This window comes from Mus musculus, chromosome 9, assembly GCF_000001635.26.
Source record: "Mus musculus strain C57BL/6J chromosome 9, GRCm38.p6 C57BL/6J".
Taxonomy (NCBI): Eukaryota; Metazoa; Chordata; class Mammalia; order Rodentia; family Muridae; genus Mus; species Mus musculus.
Genome location: NC_000075.6, coordinates 109450117 through 109477115, shown reverse-complemented (window position 1 = coordinate 109477115; position 26999 = coordinate 109450117).

Genomic DNA, 26999 nt, shown 5'->3' with positions numbered 1-26999 from the left:
ATTTTTTTTGTTGTTTCTGACTTGTTTTAAAGGTATAAATATGTTCTTCATGTCTTGGTTGTAAATTATTGGCTTATTAGTTATTGGGTATGATTAGAAATTTGTAACATTGCTAAGAGTAAGTTAGCTTAAACCTGGTAACTCAGGGTTGGAATCATTCTAAACAACACATGGCATGAGCCAACCCAGGAAAACAAGTCTCTGAAGATGCTTCTATATTGGAATAATATTTTGTGTAATTCCTATCCTAGAAACTAGACATATAAAGGATAGTATTTTAAACAATGTCTCTTTAATGGGTATTAAAAGCTGCTCTGTCATGCATTCATACATAAGAACTGGAAGCCAATCTTTATAATGTGCAAGTACTGCTCTTGGTATTGATTTTTAAAGAGAATGGATTGTTTACACTGTTAAAAATTGGTTGTTCTTTTCCAAAACTACAGTTATGTACTAATATTGCAAAACAAACTTTAAAATTCTAATTAAACTGCAAGAGTTCCATTTGCTGTAGTTTGCACTTCGATCACAGGCTCAGGATTTTTAACTCACCCATATTTGTAGTGAAGGAAAAAAAATCAAGTAAGTGGAGAAACTGCAAGAGTATTACAGAGTTAAAAAGAGTTATCACATAGCACTGGCCTGCTGCCACTTTTACACAAGATTTATCAGATACAGTGGTAGAAGGAATACATTTGACTCCTCATAATGGATAGGAGATCTCAGTGGGAGATTATCTGGGATCAAATAAGGTTCCCATGAACCATTCCAGGAATTTTTAAGATACTGCTATAAGCAGATGGGTGAATTTTTGGAGACACTCAAGCAGGAGTTCCTTTTGATACATAATTGGCTTATGAGAATGCCAATGCAGCCAGCAACACAAAGAAGAGACAAACTTATCTATATACAAATTGGATCCTCATGCAATCAGGGTCCGGCTATGGCTGCTGCCTTGCAGGGGACTACTGACCCATCCAGCAGGTCCAGTTATTCGAGGGTCTCGAGGGGACCTTCTCCTAAGAACCAAATGGGGGGTAGAGAAGGACGGACACCAAGTGTGAGAAACGACATGTAAACAGTCTGAGAAACATCAAGGTGTCAACTGTATTCAGCAAGGCTCAAGGCTTAAATGCACAAGCAAAAGGGGAAGTACTTCTCAGCAGGAGGAATGGGGCAGCCGGGAAATGCACCTCAGCAGGAGGGATGGGGCAGCAGAAATTTTTCTTTTGACAACTACACAGGGAAGCAGGAACTTGGCAGTATCAGGGTACATCTTGAGGTCAGGACATCTGGTGCTGACTTAGGGCTGGAACAATCTGTAGTTGTTCTTGGAGCGGTGAGTTGATGGCCCGCTGTTGACCCCCTTTTCTTTTCTGGGGGAGAGGCCCAATTCAGAGATCAGGACAATAGTGTTGTCTTAATAGCTCCCAACACCTCCCCTGCTTTAATATTTTTATAAAGGCATATTGTATAATAAATTTGTAGCCACGTTTTTAACAACCGCCTAAACGTCTGTTTGCTCACCAGGTGATTATCTAAAACCACGAAGGACACAAGGAAAAGTCATCTATGAGGCTTGAATTAACGTTTCCAGTCTGTTGGGTATAACCTGGGCTAGCCAAGGGATTTAGGAACAAAGCAAGCTCCGTGGGTAGAGTGAGAGGTCTGATCCCCAGTGTGCAATGTTAGGGGCCATGTACAGGATTGACGCTCAGGCCCACAGATTTTTACCCAGAGTAACCCTGACCTGCTCCCATGCTGCCCTTCCTGGGGGAAGAACCCTAGGGCACTCAACCTTCATGCAATCAGACATGCCTCTCAGAGACTGTCTAACAGCTTCCAGACTAATCTCTGTGTAGTACTTAGTCTCACAACTCTCACAGGCGATGGCTTCAAGTTCCAATTTTTCAATGTGTCTAGCCTGGGATGACTGTTTAGTTTCCAATGTGGCGAGAATGTATATTACCATGTCAGAAGCACAGACTACGGCAATCCATAAATGATTCGTGGCATGAGACTGATGGCCGAATTTAGGGGGAGGGGAATGATCTTACTTAAGCATTTTATGGAAATTCTCTCTCCCCGAGATGAGGGTGATGAAGTGGTATCCACGTCTGACTCTTCTCCAGTAACCTGCTTGTTATTGCCAATGTCCAGCTGATGGTAATGAACTGAAACAGATGCACTTGAAAGAGATGAATCAATTTGAGATTTAACAAGTCGGGTCAATTTCTGAAATGTCCAAGGACCGAAGGAAATCAATAATAGGAGTCCCAATAGGGGCCCCAAAAGGTAGGGCAACAAGGTTGAAAGCCAGGGGGAGGTTGAAAACCAGTTTTGATACCATGACTCTTGTTGTTCTCTCTCTTTTTTTCTTTTTTCTAAACTGGCAGTAACCTTGGCAATGCTATCTTTAACTAATCCAGTTTTATCAACATATACGCAGCATTCTTCCTTAAGTGCAGCGCATAAGCTTCCTTGTTGTAGAAAGAGCAAATCTGATCCCCTTCTATTTTGAAGGGCAACTTCTGAAAGGGAGACCAAGGAATCAGTAAGATCATCTAGGCCCCTTTTTATATTCTCTATACCTTGGCTAATAGCCTCATTGAGCAGATGATAATTGCGCGCATTCTGTTGAGAAGACACAAGGGCTGCAATTCCGGTCCCGGTCCCAGCAGGACCCAGGCCAAGTAGGACCGCAAGGGTCACCGCCGAGATAGGCTCTCGTTTGTGGTGGGATGACAAGGAGGCACCTCGATCCCAAAACTTTAGTAAGTCATCTGACTCATGAATACTAAAATTTGGGAAAAGCTGAACTAAGACACAATAATCTCTATTATTTATAAAATCTTGTATAATAATGTACCTTGTAAGGCCCGTGGAACATGCCAAAAAGGTATCATTTGGGGCAAGAAGATAAGAAAATCCATTTTTATTTACTCTAAATGTGTTACTGCAAATCTCTAGCAAGGGCCACTGCAGAAGCATGCCTTGTCCCAACACACAACTTCCTATCCCAGAGAGTTCTGTCAAGGTAAGCTGAACTGACTCGAAAGGAAGCTCCCTAGCATCTGAAAGCAGGGTAAAATTTCCAAGTAAGGCTATGCCCTCATAAAAGGGCGGGGAAGCAGAAAAGCACATCGAACAATCTTCAAATTCTGACGCATTATCTCTTTGTGTCTTATCCAGCAAGGCTAAAGCAGAAGCATTCAATATAGACCACAGTAAAGCAGTGGAAGAGGGGGGGGGCCTGCAGGGAGAGTGGGCTGAAATAGAGTCATAGCATGCCCTGGGGCAGGAACGGGGGGGGGGTACCTGGAAGTCGGGGATTGTTTGGGGATTTAGGGTGATGTAATTGGGGATTAGGTCCTATGGATGCCTTATGATTATTAGGGATGGTTTTAAGAAGCTGAACCTTAAAGGTCAGGCCATTATCATAGTTATCTTGATACAATCTTAGGCCCCAGGCAAGAGGGCGAAAACTTTTCCAAGCCTCTAAGTTCTTCCCCTTAGCAGTAAATTTTAGGATCAGTGGATTACACCATCCCTTAGTGGGCTGTAAGGGCCAGGCTGCAGGCCAATGTGTTGAGGAAATTATTGTCACATCTGCCCCGGTATCCAGGAGCCCTTGAAACTGTTTGACCTCTAGAAACAAAAAATCAGCATGGGCCGTGAGTCAGTTATTTAATGTGCCCACTAGACTTCTGAGGATCCTGGGGAGGATGGTCCTTGCTCCTCTTTCATATAAAGGAAATGGCCGAATAGTGGGAGTGGTAGGGCTTGGGCTATGGGCTCTCCAGCCCTAGGGTAAGTGGTCCCTGCGTGGCAGTGACTAAGATTTTTATCTCCCATGGTAGTTGGTGTCGACCACTGTAGGAGTCACTGTTAGGCCTTGTAAAAGTCTGGACACTCGGCTGATGACGAGAAAAAAACGTCTTTTGGGGAGGGGGCCCAAATTCACCTGTTTCGATGACCACTGTTCCCTCCTCAGGAATTATAATCCTGGTGGTGGAGGAACACAGGTCCAACCCTTTGTTCCCTGCTGTGGCCCTGCACAATCTCCCCTGGGGGTTAGGGGGTTGTCTGCAGTTGTCATTAGGGGAGACAGGCCCTGCAGGGTGGCCCTCTGGCCATTTCCCTGGACCGCAGGGAGTGGGTGGCCATTGATGTCAGTCTTAGATCGGCAATCTCGTGCCCAATGGTGGCCTCTCTTGCACGTAGGGCAAAGACTGGGGGGGGGGTGGAATTTTTCTTGGGTAACAGGCATGGTTGAGACTAGGGTGCTCTGTTTTTGTGTAGGGCATCCTCTAGCAAAATGTCCAGGTTGGTTGCATCTATAGCAAGTTTTTTCTCCTTTATTTAGTTGTAAGGCAGACCCAATAGCCAGGTTGATAGACTTAGAAACTTGTTGGGAAAATACATCTACCTCATTACAAAGCTTGATCATACCATTTATATCTAAACTCTTGGTTTTACCTCTCAGGGCAGCCCTACATGCCGAATTGGCATTTTCAAGAGCAAATTGTTGGACCAACAGACCCTCACTTTCCTCAGGTCCCAAGATTTTCTCAGCTGCTTCCTGCAATCTGGCAACGAACTGCGCATAGGACTCTTGGGACCCTTGTATAATCTTGGTTAGGGGTGTAGTTAGCACCCCTGCAGCAGAAACAGCACGCCAAGTTCCCAGGGCCACCTGTGCTGTCTGGGCGAGGATACCAGGGGAGAGCCCTAATTGTTTTATGTCTGTAGTGAAATTGCCTTTACCACAGATTTTATCAGCAGTCCAGGAGGCTGTCTTACTAGTAGGATTCTTTCTATTATTTGCAGCCAAATTTTCTCCTCTGTCCACAAACTCTGACTTCCAAGTTAAATATTGGCCTCTAGTGAGGACAGACTGAACAATTTTATTCCATTCATTGGGTATCAAGTAGCCTTCTCCTGCTAAACCTACTAATATAGATACTGTGAATGGGGCATCGATAATCAATGACGGCCGAGACTGACGATTCGCTGGTAGCTTAGTTTTTCTTTTGCGAGACGGCTACCGGGAGTTTTCTAAAAAATCTTCAGTAAGGGCTAAGAGGCGGGCACCTTCTCTGCCCTCTTCTGCCTGTCTAAGGAGATCTCTGACGATTTCCCAATAGCTAAAAATGGACTCAGGGACATCTTCTCCTTGTTTTATTAAACTATTGATTTCTTTGCCTACTTTATTCCAAGTTAAAGGGTGTATTTCAGAACCATTCAATACCAGCCATGGATATCTCTCGTCCACAAAACAACAACAACAACAACAAAATTTATTAAATCCTTTTTCTTAACTCTTATCCCTCTCTCCTAAAGAGACCCCTTTCATCTCTTGACTAAAAACTGACTCTTTAGACAGAACATTCCCCATAGTAAATGGGACAACAACTGAATGCCTAGGCTTACCTCTCGACGTCCGTGACACTCGAGCGAAGTGGCAGGGGAACTGTCTCACTGTCTGCACGGTACCTCTTAAATCCGTTGTCCAGAGGGTAGTTGTACCTTGTGCCCCACGTTAGGCGCCACTTGACCCATCCAGCAGGTCCAGTTATTCGAGGGTCTCGAGGAGACCTTCTCCTAAGAACCAAATGGGGGTAGAGAAGGACAGACACCAAGTGCGAGAAACGACACTTAAACAGTCTGAGAAGCATCAAGGTGTCAACTGTATTCAGCAAGGCTCAAGGCTTAAATGCACAAGCAAAAGGGGAAGTACTTCTCAGCAGGAGGAATGGGGCATCGGGAAATGCACCTCAGCAGGAGAGATGGGGCAGCAGAAATTCTTTTGACGACTACACGGGGAAGCAGGAACTTGGCAGTATCAGGGTACATCTTGAGGTCAGGTCTTACACGCGTTCTCGCGACCGGCCAGGAAGAACACAACAAACCGGAATCTTCTGCGGCAAAAGCTTTATTGCTTACATCTTCAGGAGCCAGAGAGCAAGAGAGCAAGAGCTCTATTGCTTACATCTTTAGGAGCCAGAGCGCAAGAGCGCAAGAGAGCAAGAGCAAGAGCAAAAGCAAGAGAGAGAATGGCAAAACCCCGTCCCTTTTAAGGAGAATTATCCTCCGCCTAGGACATGTCACTCCCTGATTGGCTGCAGCCCATCGGCCGAGTTGTCGTCACGGGGAAGGCAGAGCACATGGGGTGGAGAACTACCCTTGGCACATGCGCAGATTATTTGTTTACCACTTAGAACACAGGATGTCAGCGCCATCTTGTAACGGCGAATGTGAGGGCAGCTCCCCACAGATCCCCCTTTTCTTTTAATAAGAGCAATAGGCCACCCATATTAATGAGAGTGGAGATAGAGGTCAAATCCCCAGTGTGCAGGTAAAGGAGCCGTACACATAACCTCCTCCCAGGCTCATCACCCAGAGGGGTCCTGGTCTGGTCCCGTGTCGTTTTTCCTGGGGAGAAGGACACTTGGACACTCTACCTTCTTGAAAAATGACATGTCTCCCTAGAATAGCCTCATATATGCCGCAGAGCCCTTCTACTGCAGTGCTTAGCCGTGCAACTCTCTCGGGCTGCTGAAGCACACTCACTCTATCCCGTGCAATGAGACTAGCCTCGTGGGGTGCAAGAGCTGAGTGGCCAGCGACCTATTGCTTAAGCATAGATATATCAGGGGAAGCACCATGTTCTAGAGCTGCAAGTGCCTGGGCAATAACCACCTTGTCTCTCCTAGTTTGGGCCTTAAGCTTACAGACCAACCAGAGAAGCAACACTAATCCACAGCAAAGTGTATCTCCAAATAATCCCACCCATACCCATTCTTTAAAGAAGGAAAATGCTGAGGAGATCCAATTGGGTAATCCTTTGGTCAGGGACAGGTCCAAGTGCGTGGAGTTGACCTGAATGATGGCAATTCTCAATTCCCGAAGGGTCTGTTCAAATTCAGCCGTCCAATTCTGTAACATATACTGAGAAAGACTTTTTGACAAATTAGCTGCCCTAGTAAATTTCTCATACTGAATGGAAGTAACGGACAATCCCGGAAACTTTTGTTCACATCCCAGCTGAGCTATTTGCCATAATACATCCAGTTGTTCCTGGACAAGATCTATTCGTTGATTCATTTCTGCCCATGGAGCATTTTTGGGATTGGAGGATGGCGGCCGCTAAGCCTGCATTGGTGAGAGGTCCCCCGAGCTCCCGACAAACCCTGAGCCAGTCTTGTAAACCTTTGTTCTTTCTTGGGGCTATGGCCGCTCAGCACTCCTGTGTGGCTTGCTCATAAATGAGCTGTTCTACCAGAGGTGCGGCTTGCTCTGAATCTCCAAAAATATGCTCTGCTGCCTCTGTCATTCTGGCCACAAAATCTGAGAATGACTCCTGAGGTCTCTGGACGATCTTTGTTAGTTGTCCAGTGGCCTCACCTGCTCGGGAGAGCGCCTTCCAGGCCCTAATAGCCTTTTTATCTGATTCAGAACTACTAAGAACTGGCTCCTTGAGCTCATCTAGTGATGGGTATAGGCTCCTTCTCCTAGAAACCTCCGCTGATTGATCTTTTTTCTTTTCTTTTTCCTTCTCCTTCCTTCCAATCTCTCCCCAGGTATTCTTACCTGACCTAAACTTTTCCTCGGGTTCAAGACCCTTGGAAAGGCCTGTATACTTATTTTGTGTACCATATTTCCTCTTTGCTCCTACTCTCTCTCCCCGCTTTACTTCTGATAGATTGCCCTGAATTTCATCCAGAATTTTCAGCCCTGCCTTAACCGCTTGATAACATGTGAAAAGGAACAAAAAGGCTCCTAACACTAGAGAAAATTCAAGGCCAAACATACCTTGTAAAGCTATTTCCCACTTTACTTCTGATAGACTGTCTTGAATTTCGTTAGAAAGTTCAAGACCAGACTTACCTTGTAAAGCTATACTTATGGGTACCCTGTTCCCCAACTGAAGAGTTCTGAATTCATGCAGTTGAATCCTTCTCAACAGTCTGTGTTGCAGGAACACTTCATTACCACCGTTCCCCAGCTGGAGAGTTCTGAATTCACGCAGTTGAATCCTTCTCAACAGTCTGTTTTATGGGAACACTTCATTACCACCGTTCCCCAGCTGAGGAGTTCTGAATCCAGGCTGGATCCTTCTCAACAGTCTATTTTACGGGAACCTTTATGACTGTGACCCGCAGTTCTGGTTCCGGAATGAGGGATCTTCCTTGCGCCGGTGATGGTAACCATCCCGGGTTTTCTCGTCCCAGGTCTTCTCGTCCCAGGTCTTCTCGTCCCGGGTTTTCTCGTCTCGGGTTTCAGCACCAACTCTTACACGCGTTCTCGCGACCGGCCAGGAAGAACACAACAAACCGGAATCTTCTGCGGCAAAAGCTTTATTGCTTACATCTTCAGGAGCCAGAGAGCAAGAGAGCAAGAGCAAGAGCTCTATTGCTTACATCTTTAGGAGCCAGAGCGCAAGAGAGCAAGAGCTCTATTGCTTACATCTTTAGGAGCCAGAGCGCAAGAGCGCAAGAGAGCAAGAGCAAGAGCAAAAGCAAGAGAGAGAATGGCAAAACCCCGTCCCTTTTAAGGAGAATTATCCTCCGCCTAGGACATGTCACTCCCTGATTGGCTGCAGCCCATCGGCCGAGTTGTCGTCACGGGGAAGGCAGAGCACATGGGGTGGAGAACTACCCTTGGCACATGCGCAGATTATTTGTTTACCACTTAGAACACAGGATGTCAGCGCCATCTTGTAACGGCGAATGTGAGGGCGGCTCCCCACAGTCAGGACATCTGGTGCTGACTTAGGGCTGGAACAATCTGTAGTTGCTCTTGGAGCAGTGCATCGGTGGCCCGCTTCTGAGCCCCTTTTCTTCTCGGGGGGAGAGGCCCAATTCAGAGATCAGGACAATAGTGTTGCCTTAATTCCTCCCAACAGACTACAGTACAAGCAATGCTTTCACAGCACTGCAGGGATAAGGACTGTTTTAAAGTATGGGGGCATAGGTAATTTTAGGAAAGATTGCCCAAATTATAGAAGCATAGACAGGCAGCAGAATCACTCCCCTGGAATCTGTCCTCAGTGCAGGAAAGGTAATCATTGGGTCAGACCTCAGGAAATAGGCCCAGAAACATTTACATTTAAGAAACATTTACATTTGAGTTAAGGCGAAGCTTATAGTGGGCTCAGAGGAGCCTTGTGTGGCATTCCTTTGGTCTTTGTCATCCTGACTATCCCCTAGAAAGGTGTTTGTTTAACAGACCTTCTGTCAGAAGAATTGCTCATCTTGCTTTAGTTCCCTTGCATCCCATCCTTCCCAAATTTGTTAAGAGTAATAGAGGACAAGGTGGCTTTGGTTCCTCTGATGTGTATTTGGTTCAATCTTTTACTAGTAAGAGACTTAACCTTAAATTCATAGTTGAAGAAAAAAGAAAAAAAGCTTTGAAGGATTAATAGACACTGGAGCTGATGTGCTCACTCACTTTCAAGGGATTGGTTATTCTAATAATCCTAAACAAAGTTCCAAACTTAAGATTTATGAAAGGTTAATGAAGCTGGGTACTTCTTAAGGCATTACAACCAGGCTTAACTCCTCCAGTACCTTTCCAAAATATAAGGATAAGATTATTATAGATTCAAAAGATATTTTTTATGTAATACATTTGCATACTGATGGTTATAAAGGGTTTGCTTTTAGAGGGCTTGTCATTTTAATAACCAATGAAGCAATTTACATCATTGGAAAGTTTTTCCTCAAGGAATGGCTAATAGCCCTATATTTTGTTAAAAAAAATGTTTCTACTTCAATACAAGTAGTTAGGACTTTCAATCTTTCACTGGATATTATTCATTGAATGGAGCGTGTTTTATTAGCTGATACCATTGAAGGCATTTTTTTCTACCTACCTTTTCTCTAATAAAATTAGCATTAAAATTTTGGGGAGTAGTTGTTACTCCAGAAAAGATTCAAAAACAATATTCTTTTTGATATTTGGGACATCAGTTCTTTCTTAAACAAATTGTGGCACAGAAAATTCAAATAGTTTATTTACTTTAAAAAGCTTCTAGGAGATGTTAATTTGAAAACTTCAAGCTCTGATATTCTCCAGGGGTATGCAAATTCCAATTCCCCTGGACAATTAACTGATGATGAACAAATGGCTTTGCAAAAAGTAGAGGAAACTATTAGTCAACAACAGATACATTATACAGACTATGATCAATTGTTGGCTCTTTGGGTTATTGCTACTCATGTTACCACAGCAATTCTTTGGCAAGGGGACCTTTAACATGGACTCATCTTTCTTCATTTCCAAGTAAAGATTGAATACCCTATTATGAAGCTGTTGCTGTGTTAATAGAGTATTGTAGGATAGAATTATAAAAGTATTTTTGAAAGAATGTCTTAAGAACCTGATGAAATGTTTATTCCATATACCAAACAGCAACTAAATTGGTTATTGGAGAATAGTGATATTTGGCCTATGGCATGTGCAATTTTTTCAAGCAAAATTGACAAGTTGTTGCAATTTGCCTGCATGCAACCTTTGATATTACCTGTAATTTTACATATATAGCCAATAGAGATAGTGCTTAATATATTTACAGATGGCTCATCTAATGAGAAAGCAGCATCCAAAATTAGATCCCATGTTTATTCTTTGAATTTACCCTCCTGCTTCACAAATAATTGAATATGAATTGTAGTCACTGTTTAAGAAATGTTGAAAACTTCAGCTTTCAATTTCTAGACTGATAGGTGATATATACCCCATACTTTTCAGTTGCATGAAATTATTCCTTTTTTTGTTAGATACTGCTAATGCTCAAATTTTGCCATTATTTATGCAAATACAACTCAGTTTAAGAATACATACTATTCCTTAACTTTATAGGACATTTAAGAGCTCATACTGCATTGCCTGGACAGTTTCCTTAGGGCCATGCCACACCAGATTTGTATATCAGGCAGATTATAGGCCTTACACAGGAACATTGCCCATACAAACTCATTATTTACATTATCAAAATAGTAATACCTTGAGACAATAATTTGGTTGGTCTAGAAAATATGCACATCAAATTGTAAAGACTTATTCTCAGTGTCCTCAAGTTCTTCATGTACTATATAATGGTGTTAATTCTCAGTGACTTGTATCTAATCAATTATGGCAAAGGTATGTTACTCATAGCTCCTTGTTATCCTAAAAGACAAGGTATTGTGGAATAGGCCCATGGAACTTTAAAGCAATATCTTCATAAAAAACAAAAAAAGGGGGAATTACATCCCTGGACATTACAAAATTATGTAAATCAAATTTTAAAATTTGGATGCCAAGGAACTTGCTGAGCATGGGAGGAGCAGCTCCTGGTGCTTCTGCCCTGGTTTTGCAAGGAAAAAAATTAATTTTCTTAGAATGGCAATAGATACAGATATAGAAAGGATTGAAAGTTCCAGTTCCCATTTGTAAGAATCTCTAACCTCCTTGTCTGAGTTAGAGCTTCAAAACAGGAGAGGACTTGATCTTTTATTCCTTCAACAAGAAGGTCTATATATAGCCCTCCATGTGAAAGACCCACAAAGTGAGAACTGCCCTATGTTCTGACTCAGGAGAGGCGACACCCCAAATCACTTACAAGAAATGGCCTTGATGCAAACCACAAGAGGACTTTTTATTCCAGGCACGTTCTGGGACCCACAGTCATACATCACACAGGGGTAGAGGACCGTGGACCCTGAGTATCTGGGAAACAGGATATTTAAAGGAAAAAAACCCACAACCCAAGGGAGTAGGGAAGGCGTTATTGGAAAATGCCGAAAATACCAGTGAAAAATCACAATGGGGTACTAAAAAGCACTAAAAATCCCTGCTTTTCAAGATTGTTCTCAAGATTTTAATCTAACTTTTGTGGTCGGCCAGTTTCTGGAACAGGGTCACTGAACTTGCTAACCTATATTCTTGGTGCTGGGGTGATCTGAATTTTTCCTGGTCTTTCATCTCCCCACTTCTTCTAGTACCTAGTTCTAATCATACAATTATATTTCAGAATCTTTATAATATTGATTTTCTTGACTTTCTAAAGTATGATATTGTTGGTGTAAGATCAAAATCTGAACAGTACTCACTCTTTCTCTAATAAAGGTAACTAACTTATTTAACACACATGGACCTATAATTAAAAGCAGAAGCAAAATCAAAAGAGGTCCCATAAGGGGAGATATCAAAGTAGTTATCCAAGGAGATCTACTAAACCAATTTTCAAAACATTCCTGATGCACCTCTCTCTCTCTCTCTCTCTCTCTCTCTCTCTCTCTCTCTCTCTCTCTGTCTTTTGTCTAACCTTTCTCTAAGTTTACTCATGGAGTCTTTAATTACTCCTGAATGGTCTACATAAAAACAACACTCTCTTTTGAGAGCAGCTCATAATCCTCTGTCTTTTTAAGAATAACAAATCTAATCCCCTTTTATTCAGTAAGACTACTTCTGAGAGGGAAGTCAACGACTCTTCAAGCTTGGGAATACATTGTCCCAGAGCCCTCAAATCTTCAATCCATGGCAATTCTTAATTTATTAAAGTACTGTATTAAGGCAGAGGTGCCTGTCCCAACACCAGCGGCTACCTCGAGACCCAGGATTACTCCTTGTGTCAAAGAGACAGGCTCTCTCTGAAAATGGGTGCTTGTCAAACTCATCTTTAGATGGTTTCAGGGCCCACTTCATGTGGGTGGTGTGGATCCAAGCAGAAATATCTTCAACCTTTACCTCTGTAGGGGTCATCAAGAGTACCAAGTATAGCCCTTTCCAGCGAGGTTCCAGATTCCCCACTCAATGGTGTTGGACTAGGATGGTGTCTCCAACCTGGAGCTGGTGGGGCACATCTAGACTCCCAGTCTCATAGGCCTCTTTCAGTTGTTCTTAGGCTTGGTGTCTCACTACCTCAAAGGCCTTTAGGTGGGCAAACATGTTTAGAAAGAACAGCATCAGGATCATGTACTCCACCTGACTCAGTGGGCAGTGGTGGTCCCCCACACAGGATCTCATAAGGGGTGAGTTTAAATCGCCCTAGAGTGTTCTAAACTCAGAACAGGGCAAAGGGAAGAAGGGCTGTCCAGTCATTCCCACCGGTCTCTGAGGCCAATTTTGTTAGGGTCTCTTTTAGGGTTCTATTCATCCTCTCTACCTGACCTGAACTCTGGGGTCTGTAAGCAAAATGTAATTTTCAATTAATCCCCAGCTGAGTGGCCAATCCCTGACTTACCTGGGCAACAAAGGCAGGTCTATTATCAGACCTGATTACCTTGGTTATCCCGAACCTTGGGAATATTTCTTCTAGGATCTTCTTGGCAACCACATTGGCCATCTCAGTCCTGGTAGGAAAAGCTTCTTCCCAGCCTGAAAAGGTGTCTATAAACACTAATAAGTACTGGTTGCCATATCTAGATGGCTTAATTTCTGTAAAATCTACCTCCCAGTAGGCCCCAGGCTGGTTGCCTCTGAGCCTCTTCCCAGGAGTATACATGGAGTGTCCTGCATTAGTCATAGCACAGGCCTTGCAGCTTTTGACTATATCCTCTGCCAGGTCAGAGAGTCCTATAACATAGTAGTCGGAGGACCTAACCACACCTTTTAATTTCTTGGCCCCCAAGTGGGTCAAGTAATGTAAGTTGGTAACATATTTGTGTCCTTCTTCCCGTGGGAGGACTAGTTTTCCTTCTTCTGTTTCCACAACCCCAGATGGGGTTTACTTTGTCAGTCCTAATTTGTCCATAATTTGATAGTCCTCATAGGCGTATCTAAAACTGGTTTCTCTGACACCATAATAATCTTTAGGCTCCTTGACTGCCAGGATCATTGGGTTGTCTGTTTGGCGGTTAGGTCTGCCATCTGATTCCCTTTAGCCACAGCATCTCAAGTTTTCTGGTGTCCTGGACAATGTGTAATGGTCACTTTTTTTTGGCAAGTGTATGGCCTCGAGGAGGCTCAAAATTTCCTCTTTATTTTTTATGTCTTTCCCTGCATATGTCAACAGCCCTCTTTGTCTGTATAGTGCTCTGTGTATATGGGCAGTGGCAAAAGCATACCTGCTGTCAGTGTAAATGTTGATAGACTTCCCCTCTGCCAATCATAGAGCTTGTATCAAAGCCACAAGTTCAGCTTTCTGGGTCAACGTACCTTCAGGGAGGCTGCTGGTCCAGATCACTTGCTTCCTGTCCATCACTGCTGCCTCTGCCTTCTGCTTACATTCAACCATGAAGCTACTGCCATTTGTGTACCAGCTTGGACTCCCAGGCCAATGCTGATCCTTCAGATCATTTCAAGTACCAGTTTCTTCTGCCAGAATGTCAGCGCAGTGATGAGTAGGTGAAGAGTCATCAGTCTCAGACAGTAGAGTAGCAGACTGAGGACAGCAGGGGGAGTGAAGGTCGCTCATTCAGTCAACAAAAGGCTGTGATAACGTGTCATATGAGCATTGGTCATCCATCGGTCAGGGGGCTGTCGGATAATGCTTTCAAGAGTGTGGGGTGCCACTACAGTTATTTTCTGTCCCAGAGTGAGCTTATCAGCATCCTTGACAAACAGAGCTACATCAGCAATAGCTTTCAGGCAAGAAAACCACCCACTGGCAACAGGGTCTAACTTCTTGGATAGGTAAGCCACTTTTTTCAAGATCCCAAAGTCTTGGTGAGGACTCCTCTGGCGACTCTGCTCTCTCATCCACATAAAGAGTGAAAGGATTTGCTTAGGTCAGGCAAGGGCAAGGCTGGGACCATAAGTAGAGCCTTTTTAATTTCTTCAAAGGATTTCTGGTGATCTGGGTCCACACAAACACCTCCCCTTCCTTGGTTAGGGGCTACGATGGGGCAGCTAAGGTCGAAAACCCAGGTATTCAGAGCCTGCAGAAGCCAGTAGTGCCCAAGAATTCTATTACTTGCCTTGGTGTAGTTGGGGTGGAGATCTGAGTTATAGTCTTTTTTCTGGCTTCCTTTAGCCACCGCTTCCCATCTCAAAGGGTATATCTCACATAAGTAACTTCAGGCTGAGACAGCTGAGCCCTTTTAGCTGAGGCTCGATACCCCAACTCACCTAATTCTGTTAAGCACATTGGTCTTCTGTTGCCCATGTTCCCTATCTGTCTGGGTCCTTTCTTTTCTTTCTCTCCTACCACTGTGGCTATAATTCTAGTCAAATTTCTCTCTTGTTTATGATCCCTCCTGTCTTCTCTTTCTTCTGCCTCCCACCTCTCTTGCTTTCTCGCTTCTCTTCCTCAGTCTCCCAATTATGAAACACTTTCTCTGCCTCTTTAACAAAATTCTACAAGGTATAATCCTGCAACCCTTCTAGCCACTGTAAGTTTTTCTTAATATCTGATGCTGACTGCCCTATTAAGGACATAGCCACCTCAGCTTTCTAACCCTCAGAGGTTGGATCAAAGTGAGTATAACGCAGATAAACCTCCATCAAATGTTCAAGCAACACAGACGGCAGTTCACCGTGCCCCTGAAGAACCTTTCTTACCTTAGCCAAATTGGTGGGGCATCTAGAAGCCCCTCTCAGCCCTGTCACAAAAGCCTGGAGGTAGACCATCAGCCACTCCCTACCTGCTGTCGTATTGAAGTCTCAATCAGGTTGGTTAAGGGGAAACCCAGCATCTATTTCATTTGGAAGATTGGTTGGCATTCCATTTGCTCCGGGGGCATTTTTTCATGCTTCCAATGGGATCCTTTCCCTAACCTCAGAAGTAAAGAGAACCTGTAAAAGCTACTGACAATCATCCTATGTGGGTTGGTGGGAGTACATCAGGTAATCCACCAATCCTCTCAGGCTAGCAGGATTTTCTGTAAAAGGAGGGTGATTAGTTTTCCAGTTACAAAGATCAGCAGAGGAAAATGGCCAGTACTGAAGGGGTTGGAGTTTGGGCGGGTCCAACAGAGTCTGTCTGGACTCTGAGCTCTCTGGCTCCATGTACCCACAGTGGGTTCACCTCTCACCACCCTGAGGGGTTCAGGGATCCCCCACAGTGAGGGTTTAGGCTGTGGATAAGGGGGACGTAGTGGATTAGGCCACTCAGGAGGCTCCTCAATCTCGGGATAGATTTTAGGAGGAGCCAAAGGCTGAGCTGGAGGCTCCATTTCAGGAGAACTCTTCACTTTCAATTTATCCATTGGTGTTTCACATCCCAGAACTTTTTTCATGCACCCAGGGTTTGACTGAAGGGGGGGGGGCGTCTGAACCAGATCTTGGCAAACTGTGATGTATGGTTGCTGATCGGGATGGGATCCAGGCCCTTCCTGAAAAACAATGGCTTTGATCTCAAAAATGATAGTTAAGTCAAAAGTACCTTCTCGGGGCCAGGCGAAATCAAATGTCAGCCACTTCGAAGAGCAAAAAGTCAGCCACAGTCCTTTTTTAACTTCTATTGACAAGTTGTGAGCCCTAGATTTAACTTCGGTCCAATGGTCAAGAGTCAAGCTAAGGGGGGGGGGGTCATCACCATCTGTCCCATGATAAAACCATAGACAAAGAAACACAAGATAAAAAACACACAAAACAGAAACCAACAGATCCAGACACACGTGACCCTTCTGCGTCCTCTACAAGCAGGAAAAAGAATCAGATGGTCGCAGAGGGGGAAGTTTCTGCTTCAACAACCGAACTTGGTCCTCTGATCGATCATAGGAGACCACCAGGCATCCCTGGCTCTTCCCACTTCCCATGGCATCCCCAAGCGTGGCAGCCTGTACTCCTCCTAGCACATCTGCCAATCACAATCCTCTGGTCCTTATGGCCCAAGAGGATATCTGGAAACAGAAAGCACATATTTCAGAGAACAGAAAACAGACACTCAGAGCAGAGACTCCAACTGGCATGCACACATTCCAGAGGGGAACCCCTTACCTCCAGGTCAGTTCTTGGGTGTGAGGTGTGGTCATGTTTCCCGGCCAATGCACCAAATGAAATACCCACAAAGTGAGAACTCCCCCATGTTCTGACTCAGGAGAGGCTACACCTCAAATCACTTACAAGAAACGGCCTTGATGCAAACCACAAGACGACTTTTTATTCCAGGAGCGCTCTGGGGCCCACAGTAATACACCACACAGGGGTAGAGGACCATGGACCTAGAGTATATGGGAAACGGGGTATTTAAAGGAAAAAACCACAACCCAACGGGGTAGGGCGGGCGTTATTGGAAAATGCCGAAAATACCAGTGAAAAATCACAAGGGGGTACTAAAAACCACAAGGAGAAACTCCCTGATTCGCAAGATTGTTCTCAAGATTTTAATCTAACTTTTGTGGTCGGCCAGTTCCTGGAACAGGGTCACTGAACTGGCTAACCTACATTCTTGGTGCTAGAGGGTCTGAATTTTTCCTGGTCTTTCATATAAAGATTGTTACTTTTACATCAATCATTCAGAAATAGTAAAGGATTCTATGGCTAAAGTTCTAGAAGACAAGCCAAAAGGAAAAAGAGAAAAAGGTCAGAATCAGGGATAGTGATTCTCCTATTACCCATGATTTACATCTTTGATTTCTACACTTCTTGGACCATTAAGTATAATCTTGTTGCCTTTAACTTTTGGACCTTGTATCTTCAACAGATTGGTTGCCTTCCAACAGGATTGCTTTCAGCAAGCTCAGCCAGTCACGATGACAGTTATGCATTGCAATGTAGAAATGCATGGAGTACATATTCATATGACCTTCATGGCCTTGGTCTGAATGGGGAAGAGTGTGCCATAGAAGTCCAGTAGTCAGAGATGGGTAAGAGTGTTCTTTAGCTCCTATCAACCAAAGACAGACAGACATGAAAAAGCTATGTTTGTCCCTCATGACCAGTAAAAAGGAGCAATATAAACACCAACCTAAGACAGTGTCACCTGCCCACTCTCTATCCTAGACATGATTATGAAAAACAAATAAATCTGGTGCCCCAGTTCAGCTCATCTTTAACAAACAAAAAAATAAAGGGGGGAGATTGTGCCCTTCTCCTAGACTTGAGCAGGCTAAACAGACCTTGAATGCTTTCCACAATGGGTTTTATGATGTAGTTGCAACACACTGCCTCACTTTACCTGTAATTTCCTAAAGGATCATAGAGGAATAGATTGTCTACTTAGCTTGCTTTGCAACATAATCCATCTGAAACAAAGTATGGGTATTGTGGTCTTCCCTTTATAATGTGGAGTTGCAGAATTAAACTTGGAGCCTTGATCAGAACCTTGTCTTGGCTTCATCCTTCTCTCGAACCCTGTCTGTGTTCATTTCCAGCACCCCTTTCAGGTAATCCCAGATTTTCATGGTCACTGGATGGCTACATTGTTTCTACAAATATGGAGAAGTTATTAGAAATCAAACCCCAGACCCTCAGAAAAGTTATTCTACTGGAGATAAAAGGAAGGGACTGTGTCCACTGAGAAGGATGAGGGTGATGGTTGTCTCAGAGACAGAACAAAACCAGGAATGACTTTCCAGAAGGTCCAATTGGTAGCACTGTCCTGTCCAGTAGGACCTAGTTATTCATGGGTATGAGAGGAACCACAAACCTGCAAGAGAAATGAGCAGGGGAAAAAAGAGCGAGACCAAAGAGGATTCCTGTCAAGGTCTATTTAATGAAGGCTAGGAGCCTGATTATAAGCACACAGTGAGGGTAAGTAGGGAGGGGCTGCGGGGGAATTAACAAAGAACAAAGAAGTAGGCATCTGGGGACATGAAGGCTGGATTCTGACTGTAGGCGGGAGGCACCCTGAGTCTTATCTCAGGAATGTAGATTCCTCCTTAACAGCCCAGGGTGTCAAGTCGGGCTCAGCACATAACTCAGGTCCTTAGAAATCTTGGGAGTCAGGAAGAGATAAGGAAGAGAGAATTATAATTCAGCTTTTTTAGGGTCTTAGTTGCCAGGAAGAGATAGGGAGGAGGAGGTGACTGGCTCCTTAACACAAGGCCATTTGGCTTATTAGGGTGGGAAACTGCGAAAGGCTTACTTTCTCACGGTGTGGTCTCCAACATAGCACAACCCACTATTTGCACTGGGCTTCCTGTCAGCTGAGGACCTAGCATGATATGAGGTGTCACAGATTAATTTCATGATGGTTTTATGAACAAGATTATTTTGAAACAAGATTTTAAAAATAAAAGTTGTGCAAATCATACGGTTCAGTAGATGAGGGAGCTTTAGGCAAGCCCAATGTCCGGCTTGTTCACTCCATGAAACCCATGCAGCAGGAAGAGATTTAATTCCCCAAGTTGGTCTCTGAACTCCACATGGATGTTATTGCATGAGTGTGAGCTCTTGCACACTCTTACTACATGTGTACACATGTGTGCACCCTCATACTTGAACATAGGGTGATCTTCACATCTATGTAGACTAGCATAGAAATTCAGCCCACTTCTGATCTGTCCTCACCAGCCAAGACCTGAGTCACATTTTTCCTCAGTCACAGAAGCCCTATCAGTAGACATCTTTCAGGGGCAATTTGTGGGAACTAAAAAAGGGGACTGGGGAAGAAGGGGGAAGAGGCATCCACATCCTGCCAGAGTTCCACCTATGCTCTTGAAAACCAGACATGGGAGGGCTGCCAGACGCTTTCCACTCAGCCCCAGGTGGGCATCCAAGCCTCTGACCCACTTGATGGGGATGGGGGGGTTTGTGAACAAAGGTCAGCCCAACCAGCAGGCCCCGGGGCCACACCCTGTAGCCCCAAAGTTAATGGGGAGAGGGAAGAAAGAAAGAGAGGGAAGAAAGAAGAGAGGTTCCCACGCATGCAAGTTTAAGTGAAACCTTGATGAGCAGAGACTGTCTATGGTTTTAGAGCTTTATTGTAGAAAGGCAGGAAGAAAGAGAGAAGGGAGAGAGAGAGAGAGAGAGAGAGAGAGAGAGAGAGAGAGAGAGAGAGAGAAGGCTAGAGAGAAAGAAAGTAAGAGAAGAGAGAAGATGGGAGGGGAGGGGAGAGTAGGGGAGGGGAGAGGAGAAGATAAAGAGAGAGGAGAGAAGAGTGAGAGAAGTGAGAGGTAAGAGACCAAAGGAATGAGAGAGTAAGGAGGGGCCAAACAGCCCCTTTTAAAGTGAGCTGCTAACTTTTCTGTTGCTAGGTAACTGGGGAGAAGTCTAGCCTGAAGGTCAGAAGCTTGGGACATTGCCTATGTGACTGCTAGGCATGCTTCTCTTGTGGGGGCTGTGGGGGGCAGTAACTTAGGCAGGAGCCTGAATTCCAGGAGCATGAGTGAACTCCTTCCATCCCATGTAGGTAAATGATGACCACCGGTCCCAGGGCTCATCATCTCAGCTCCACTGTAGACCAGCCTGTCTGTGCATAGCGCAAGGCCCCACAGCAATTAATCAAAATTTCCCCCACCCCAGTGTGGGTAGTATCAGATTAATGACCAACACTAATGGTTGTCAGGAAGTTGTAGTTGACTAATCAAAGGAGGGTTGAGGAGACCTCCCATTTCCACAGTTTCCAATCATAACCTGGGGCTTCAAAATGTTACTCATAGAGCTGTTGATCACAAAGAACTAATCAAGGTAATTCCCTTTATAGGGACTCTTCATCGAGATACCATTCCATTGGTGACATTGTAAGCAGCATAGGGAAGCACTTAGGAGACAGCTCAGTGGGTAACAGCATTTTCAGATCTACAGAGGACCCACATTATTTCCTAGTACCCACAAGGCAATTCACATCTGTTACTCTAGTTGTAAGAATTCCAACACCCTCTTCTGGTCCTCTGTTACAAGGCTTGAACATGGTGCACATACATACATCTAGACAGAACACACATATGTTTTGTTTTGGAAAACTTCAAACCACATATACATACAATTTTTATTTTCATTTATTTTTATGAAATTAATTTTTAAAAAATATCAATTCATTTAAAGTTATCAATCTGAGTACATTCATGTGTGAATGTACACATGGAGGCGTGAGATCTGTGTTCATGTTCCCCTCTTTTCCTCTACATTTTAAAAATCAATTACTATATTTATTTGGGAGAAGGAGGGTTACAATACACATGCCGAAGTCAGAAGACAACTTGCAGAACTAAGTACTCTCCTTGTACCAGTGTGTTGCAGAGATTGAAGTCATGTCATGAGTTTTGCTGGGAAGAGGTTTACTGACAGAGCATTTGCTAGCCCTCCATCTTTTTTTGAAAACAGATTATCTCACTAATATCTCACCTAGGGCTGACACTTTCCACTAGACTGACTTCCAGCATTGGAGTTATAGCCATAACATGCTGTACCTGACTATTCCAACACTACTGAGGATCAGAACTTAGACACTCAAACTTCAAGCAGTCAAAACTTTACTCAAGACGAACCATCCCCCAAGACCCACAATTGATTAGTATATTCTATCCAGTAAAAATATTAAAAGAAAAATCCATTTTTAATCACCACCCATAGACTTGTGTTAAAAACCCTTTGGGATAAATCTGGGTCTGCTCTCAACACAATGAAGGCTGAACTGTAGTCCTCTTTCCCTAGGCAAGGATTTCTTTCTGTTATTTCAGTTACCCATGGAAAACCATCTGAAAATATTAAATAGATAATTCTGGATATAGGCTGCGGATATATATATATATATGTGTGTGTGTGTGTGTGTGTGTGTGTGTGTGTGTGTGTGTATACATATATATACACACACACACACATATATATATATACATATATATATATACATATATATATATATATATATATATATATATATATATATATATATATATATGGCTTGTCTAGGACACCCAAAATGCTGTGTTTGATCCATGAATACACAACTAGTCACAATATAAGTTTTACTATTTTGATACTGGAACCTCCAGTTTCAAAGGATCCAATCCAATGCCATGTTCTGCACTCTGTGGGTACAGCATGCATGCAGTGCACAGACGTGCATGCAGGCAAAACCAGTCATATATAAAACAAAAATACATCTTTAACCTTGGGGCATAGTGGTGACACTTTTCATTTCAGCATTCAGGAGGTAGTGGCAGGGGAATCTGAGTTCAAGACCATTCTGGTCCACATAGCATGTTTCTAGAACAGCCAGAGTTATGTAGCAGGGTTGTCTCAAAAACGAAATGGGAAGTAGAGGTAGGAGCATGGCAGGTCTGCACAGTGAGTTCCAGGACAAAACCCTATCCTACAAATGCCAAAATGAACAAATAAAACATATTACACTGGTTACTTTTCTCATTGCTGTGACAGTTAAGTATCTGATAAAAGCAACTTAAGGGACAGCTTGTTTGGGCTCACTGGCGTAAGAGGAGACAGTCCATCTCAGTGGAGTCCCCAAGGTCTGTCTCCTGGGGATCCCAAATTCAGTCAGGCTGACCTTGAACATTAGCCTCCACCCATATTACTCTGAGCAGTGTGAAGAAATCTTCCCCCTTCCCATCCAGGGCAAGGATCATGGCTTTATCCAACATGTGACCACTCGATACACTGCCCATTCATCAGTATCTTAGTAGCTGCCTGCCTTCTGTGACAAACTGTCACCTAGTATCAGTCAGTGTGAATGAACACAACTGGGTCATGTCCTGGTGAGTGCAAAGTCATAAACAAAAGGGTATGGAAGGGAAGTGCCCTCATCAAAAAAGGGACTGGGAGGATTTATTCTGGGATCCTGTACACATTAACAAGGGAAGGTGCTTATGTGTCAGGCACTTCTTGAGCATGCTCAATTTAAAGTCCTACTCCAGGAGTCATGGACTGCAGACTTGGGTCTGTAATTCTGGGTGAGATCCAGGAACACACACATTCAAAGGGCATAAAGTGAGACAAAAATACTTCTACTTACTTTTTCTGTACTTTTTGCTGAAGCACAAATGGAAATTTGAAGGCACCTGAAGGCGCTGGCCTTGCCTTGTGGCTAACAGCATGGTTACTGGTGGGCAGCTCCCATTGCATGACTAACAAGCCCAGAACCTTATTTCACTTAAATTGTCTACCTGGATTTTGTTTTGTTGGTTTGATTGACTTTGAGGATGGCTTGGTAGGAGTGTTCACATAAGATAGAGCTCATTGTGTAGCCCAATTCATTGATGAGCACAAGAGATCTCCTACTTTGGTCCACTGAATACTGAGGTTAAGAGCAAGAGTCGCCATGACCAGATTGTCTTTTTAAATAAGATTTATTTATTTATTTATTTATTTATTTATTTAATGTGGGTGAGTACACTGTAGATGCACATAGTACAGATAGTTGTGAGCCTTCATATAGTGTTGGAAATTGAACTTTTTAGGACCTGTGTTCACTCTGGTCAGCCATGCTCACTCCAGTCAACTCAGCTCACTCAGTTGCTGCTTGATGATGCCCAAAGTCTTATTTATTATTATACATATTAACACTGTAGGTTACTTCAGACACACCAGAAGAGGGTGTCAGATCTCATTGCAGATGGTTTTAGGCCACCATATGGTTGCTGGGATTTGAACTCAGAACCTTTGGAAGAGCAGTCAGTGTTATTGCCTGCTCATCCATCTTGCCAGCCTCCAATATTATCTTTTGTTAAACAACAAAAAAATTTTTAAAAATATTTTAGTTATATATATATGGAGGGGCAGTATATGCTGGGGGACACAGGTACTGTGGGTGGCAAATGCTGTGGAATAGCACATATTGGGGATGGCAGATGTTGTGGTGGTATATCCTATGGGTAGCAGATATTGGGGATGGCAAATGGATAGAGTAGCATATGTTATGGGTTACATTCTGTGGGTGGCATATGCTGGGGAGTTATATATACAGGTGGCTTGATATATGGAGATGGTGGATTATGAATATGACATGAGATGCCCTGGAGACCAGAGGCTGATACATATCAGACACAGAACCTCCGGGAACTGTAGTTACAGGTGGATGTAAACCTTACAGGCAGAGAAAATCAAACACCATAGAACAATAGTGTGTGCTCTTAATTCTTGATTCTTCTCTGCAGTCCCATTTTAAAATTATTTTAAATTAATGTTTCCCTTGGCACACCCGTGGAAGCCATAGGACAGCTTTGGAGGGCCGGTTTCCACCTTCTACCTCCTGGGTCCTGTTGACCAAACTCAAGTCATGAGGGTCAGTTGCAAGTGCCTTTACCCTCTGAAGAGCTGAGATGTCACATGCTCCTCTTTATTGATGACAAATTCTGCGGTGATAGTTAATTTAAATTTACTGATGTGGATGGTGCTGTCTTTAACCACAGGAAGCAGAGACAGCAGAATCTCTGTGAGTTTGAGAAAATTGTCTACAGAGAAAGTTCGATGACAGCCAGCACTACATAGAGAAAATGTCTTGAAAAAAGAAAGCAAGGACTGGAGAGATGACTCAGCAGTTTAAAGCATAGACTGCTCTTCCAGAGGTCCTGAGTTCAACTCCCAACAACCACATAGTGGCTTACAGCCATTAGTAATGGGATAAGGTTCCCTCATCTGGTGTGTTTGATGGTGGAGAAGGGGGCAAGGTGGACTCTCCCTCAGACACTAAATGCTGAAAATCTGGCCATTCAGGGGTAATTCTAAAAATGTCATTAATGAGGGACCAGTAGCTAAAAGCAGTAACAGGTATCTTCATAGATGCAAATGCTTCATAATAATCTTTGAAATAATCACCAACTCTATGCCAGCATTTCTCATCAATTGTTCCCTCTGGAGGAACCATGGACAAATGTCTCCCACAAAATCTAAACATTTCATGAAATCCTTTTTCTTAATCCTAGTTCCTCGTGTTTTGAGTGATTCTTAAAGTCGTATCACAAAAAGTGACTGCTTTAAACATGGTCGCCCCATTTCTTACCATATTTCTCCTATGATCTGCGCTGCTTCATTTTCTTTTCCTTCTGGACTGTCTAACAATGGGTTAATCCTTGTCATCTTCAGCAAACAGAAGTTGCTCTCTGGTGCTTCTCAAGATGAGCAGGTAGGCCTACCCTCCAATGATGAGCAGCTTTCTCTCCTCTGGGATCCCTGGGGTCCCCTGGGATCCCTGTTCCAGGTGCCAGTTTGTCCAGGCCCACAGGACAGTTAAACAGGATCTGAGGAACCACCTGTGGAGAGAATGGGGTTGGCGAGAAACACAAAGAACAGACAGCAAGTCAAAAAATTCTGATCAAGCTGACACATTTTATTTTTACAGGCAGGTTTTATGCCCACAGAAGCAGGATATGGGGAGGGGGATGACACAGAATCATTTTGTTTCTGGGGAACGCACCTGTTCCCAAAAGCAGGGTATTGGCTAGATAAAAGGTTCAGCAGGAGAAACAGAACAGAATGTGTTACTAGGTACCTGTCGACAAGGTCTATAGCTATTTGTCCTTAATTTGGGGTAGTACTTTCCCACAGAGGCCTCAACTTTTCCCCACAGAAATCTCAACTAAGCTCATACTTTCCCACTAAGGCCAAGACTTTCTAAGTAAGCACTTATGGCTTTCAAGGCAGTTAACATTCAAACAGGGTTGCTCCCAACAGCCAGGAAGACTTTCCTACCCTGAGGCTTACAGAAAAACTGAAAATCAGGCCAGGGCTGGAGAGATGATGTGGCAGTTAAGAGCACTGGCTGTAGACCAAGCTGGCCTCAAACTCAGAGATGCACCTGACTCTGTCTCCAGAGTGCTGAAACTAATGATGAGTGCCTGGATCCCTGCCTATTTTTGACTATATAAATACTTAGGTTTAAAGAAATCATTCATGCCAAGTTTACCATTTGCCTTATGCCATGACCCACAATGGGCTGGGCCCTCCCACATCAATCACTAATTAAGAAATCGCCCTACAGGACTGCCTACAGCCTTATCACTTGGAGACATTTTCTCCATTGAGGTTCCCTAGACTCAGATGACTGTAGCTTTGTGTGCAACGCACACTCCAGGGAAGTTTGCTTGTCAGGCGGAGAGGCCTGGGAGCACTCATGAGGCATAGAATTTCAAAAGGAACTCACCTCCTGGAACTTTGGCATTCTCATAACCTGTGTACTCATACCCTATCGCCGCATTAGTCTGGTGTATGGATCCATGTGCTCTCTTTTAGTATTATTTTATTATAAGTGCCTTTAAAGATTGAATTCTGACATAGCTAAGCCTTAGCCAGTGTACCAACATCCTAGAAAATGCTTGAAGCCGAGAAGCTTGGAATAGCTCAGGGCTGGTCTGCAGAGTGTTTACTTGAGGCAGTAGCCAGTCTCACCCATACACAATGGCCTAGCTAATAGGTGGGTTTACCATGTAAAAGTTAGGGAATCCCACTAAGACAGGAATCTTCATTACAGCCAGGTATAGCAGGCTACATTGCATATTAGAAGCAAGTGGTGAATTCTTCTGACAAATGGAGATTCTCCTCAGATACTTAAAAGAACAGCCCAAGTTGCACTCATATGAGAATTTATCAAGGCCTAGGAAATAGGGGCTTTGTGGTATTGCATTATTTATGAGAAGGTCTGCTACAGCAGAACCCTCTGGTGCTAGCTTTCACTAGGCTCAAAGAAGTAGCACTAATTGTGACTAGGGTGTGGAATCCTTACCTGTCATTAAGCTGACCCTAACCAGGACTGATTTATCTTTACTGTAAACATTTATCTGGTTCCTGTAAGTCCTTTTGAAGGCATTCCTTTGTTTTGTGTCAGGTAGCTTCAATATACTTTGCCTGCTGTGACTTCCTACCACCTTTATTTTATGTATTATATAAGACTGGTGTTCACTTTGTGGCAATATATTCAGATTCTCCACAATCTCCTGTGTGCATCTGTGTGTCATTTTTGCCGGCTTCTTGCCCATCTGCACCTAGAGACCCGTCCTAGACACAAAAGGGACACAAGAGTGTCTGAGGCACTTGTGTCAAGCTGACATAAAACTAGACAGGACTAGGTTAAATGTGGTTGCAGTCAGGTGGTATTCCTGACTTCAGTCATCTTCAGAGCCTTCTGTATTCTGTCCACTGCCTGGGCTGCAGGATCTGAGCTTCTCCTTCCTCCTTCCTTCTCCATCTCTCTATAAGGTGTCTTGAGCCTTTGTTTTCTCTTTATGAAAGCTCAG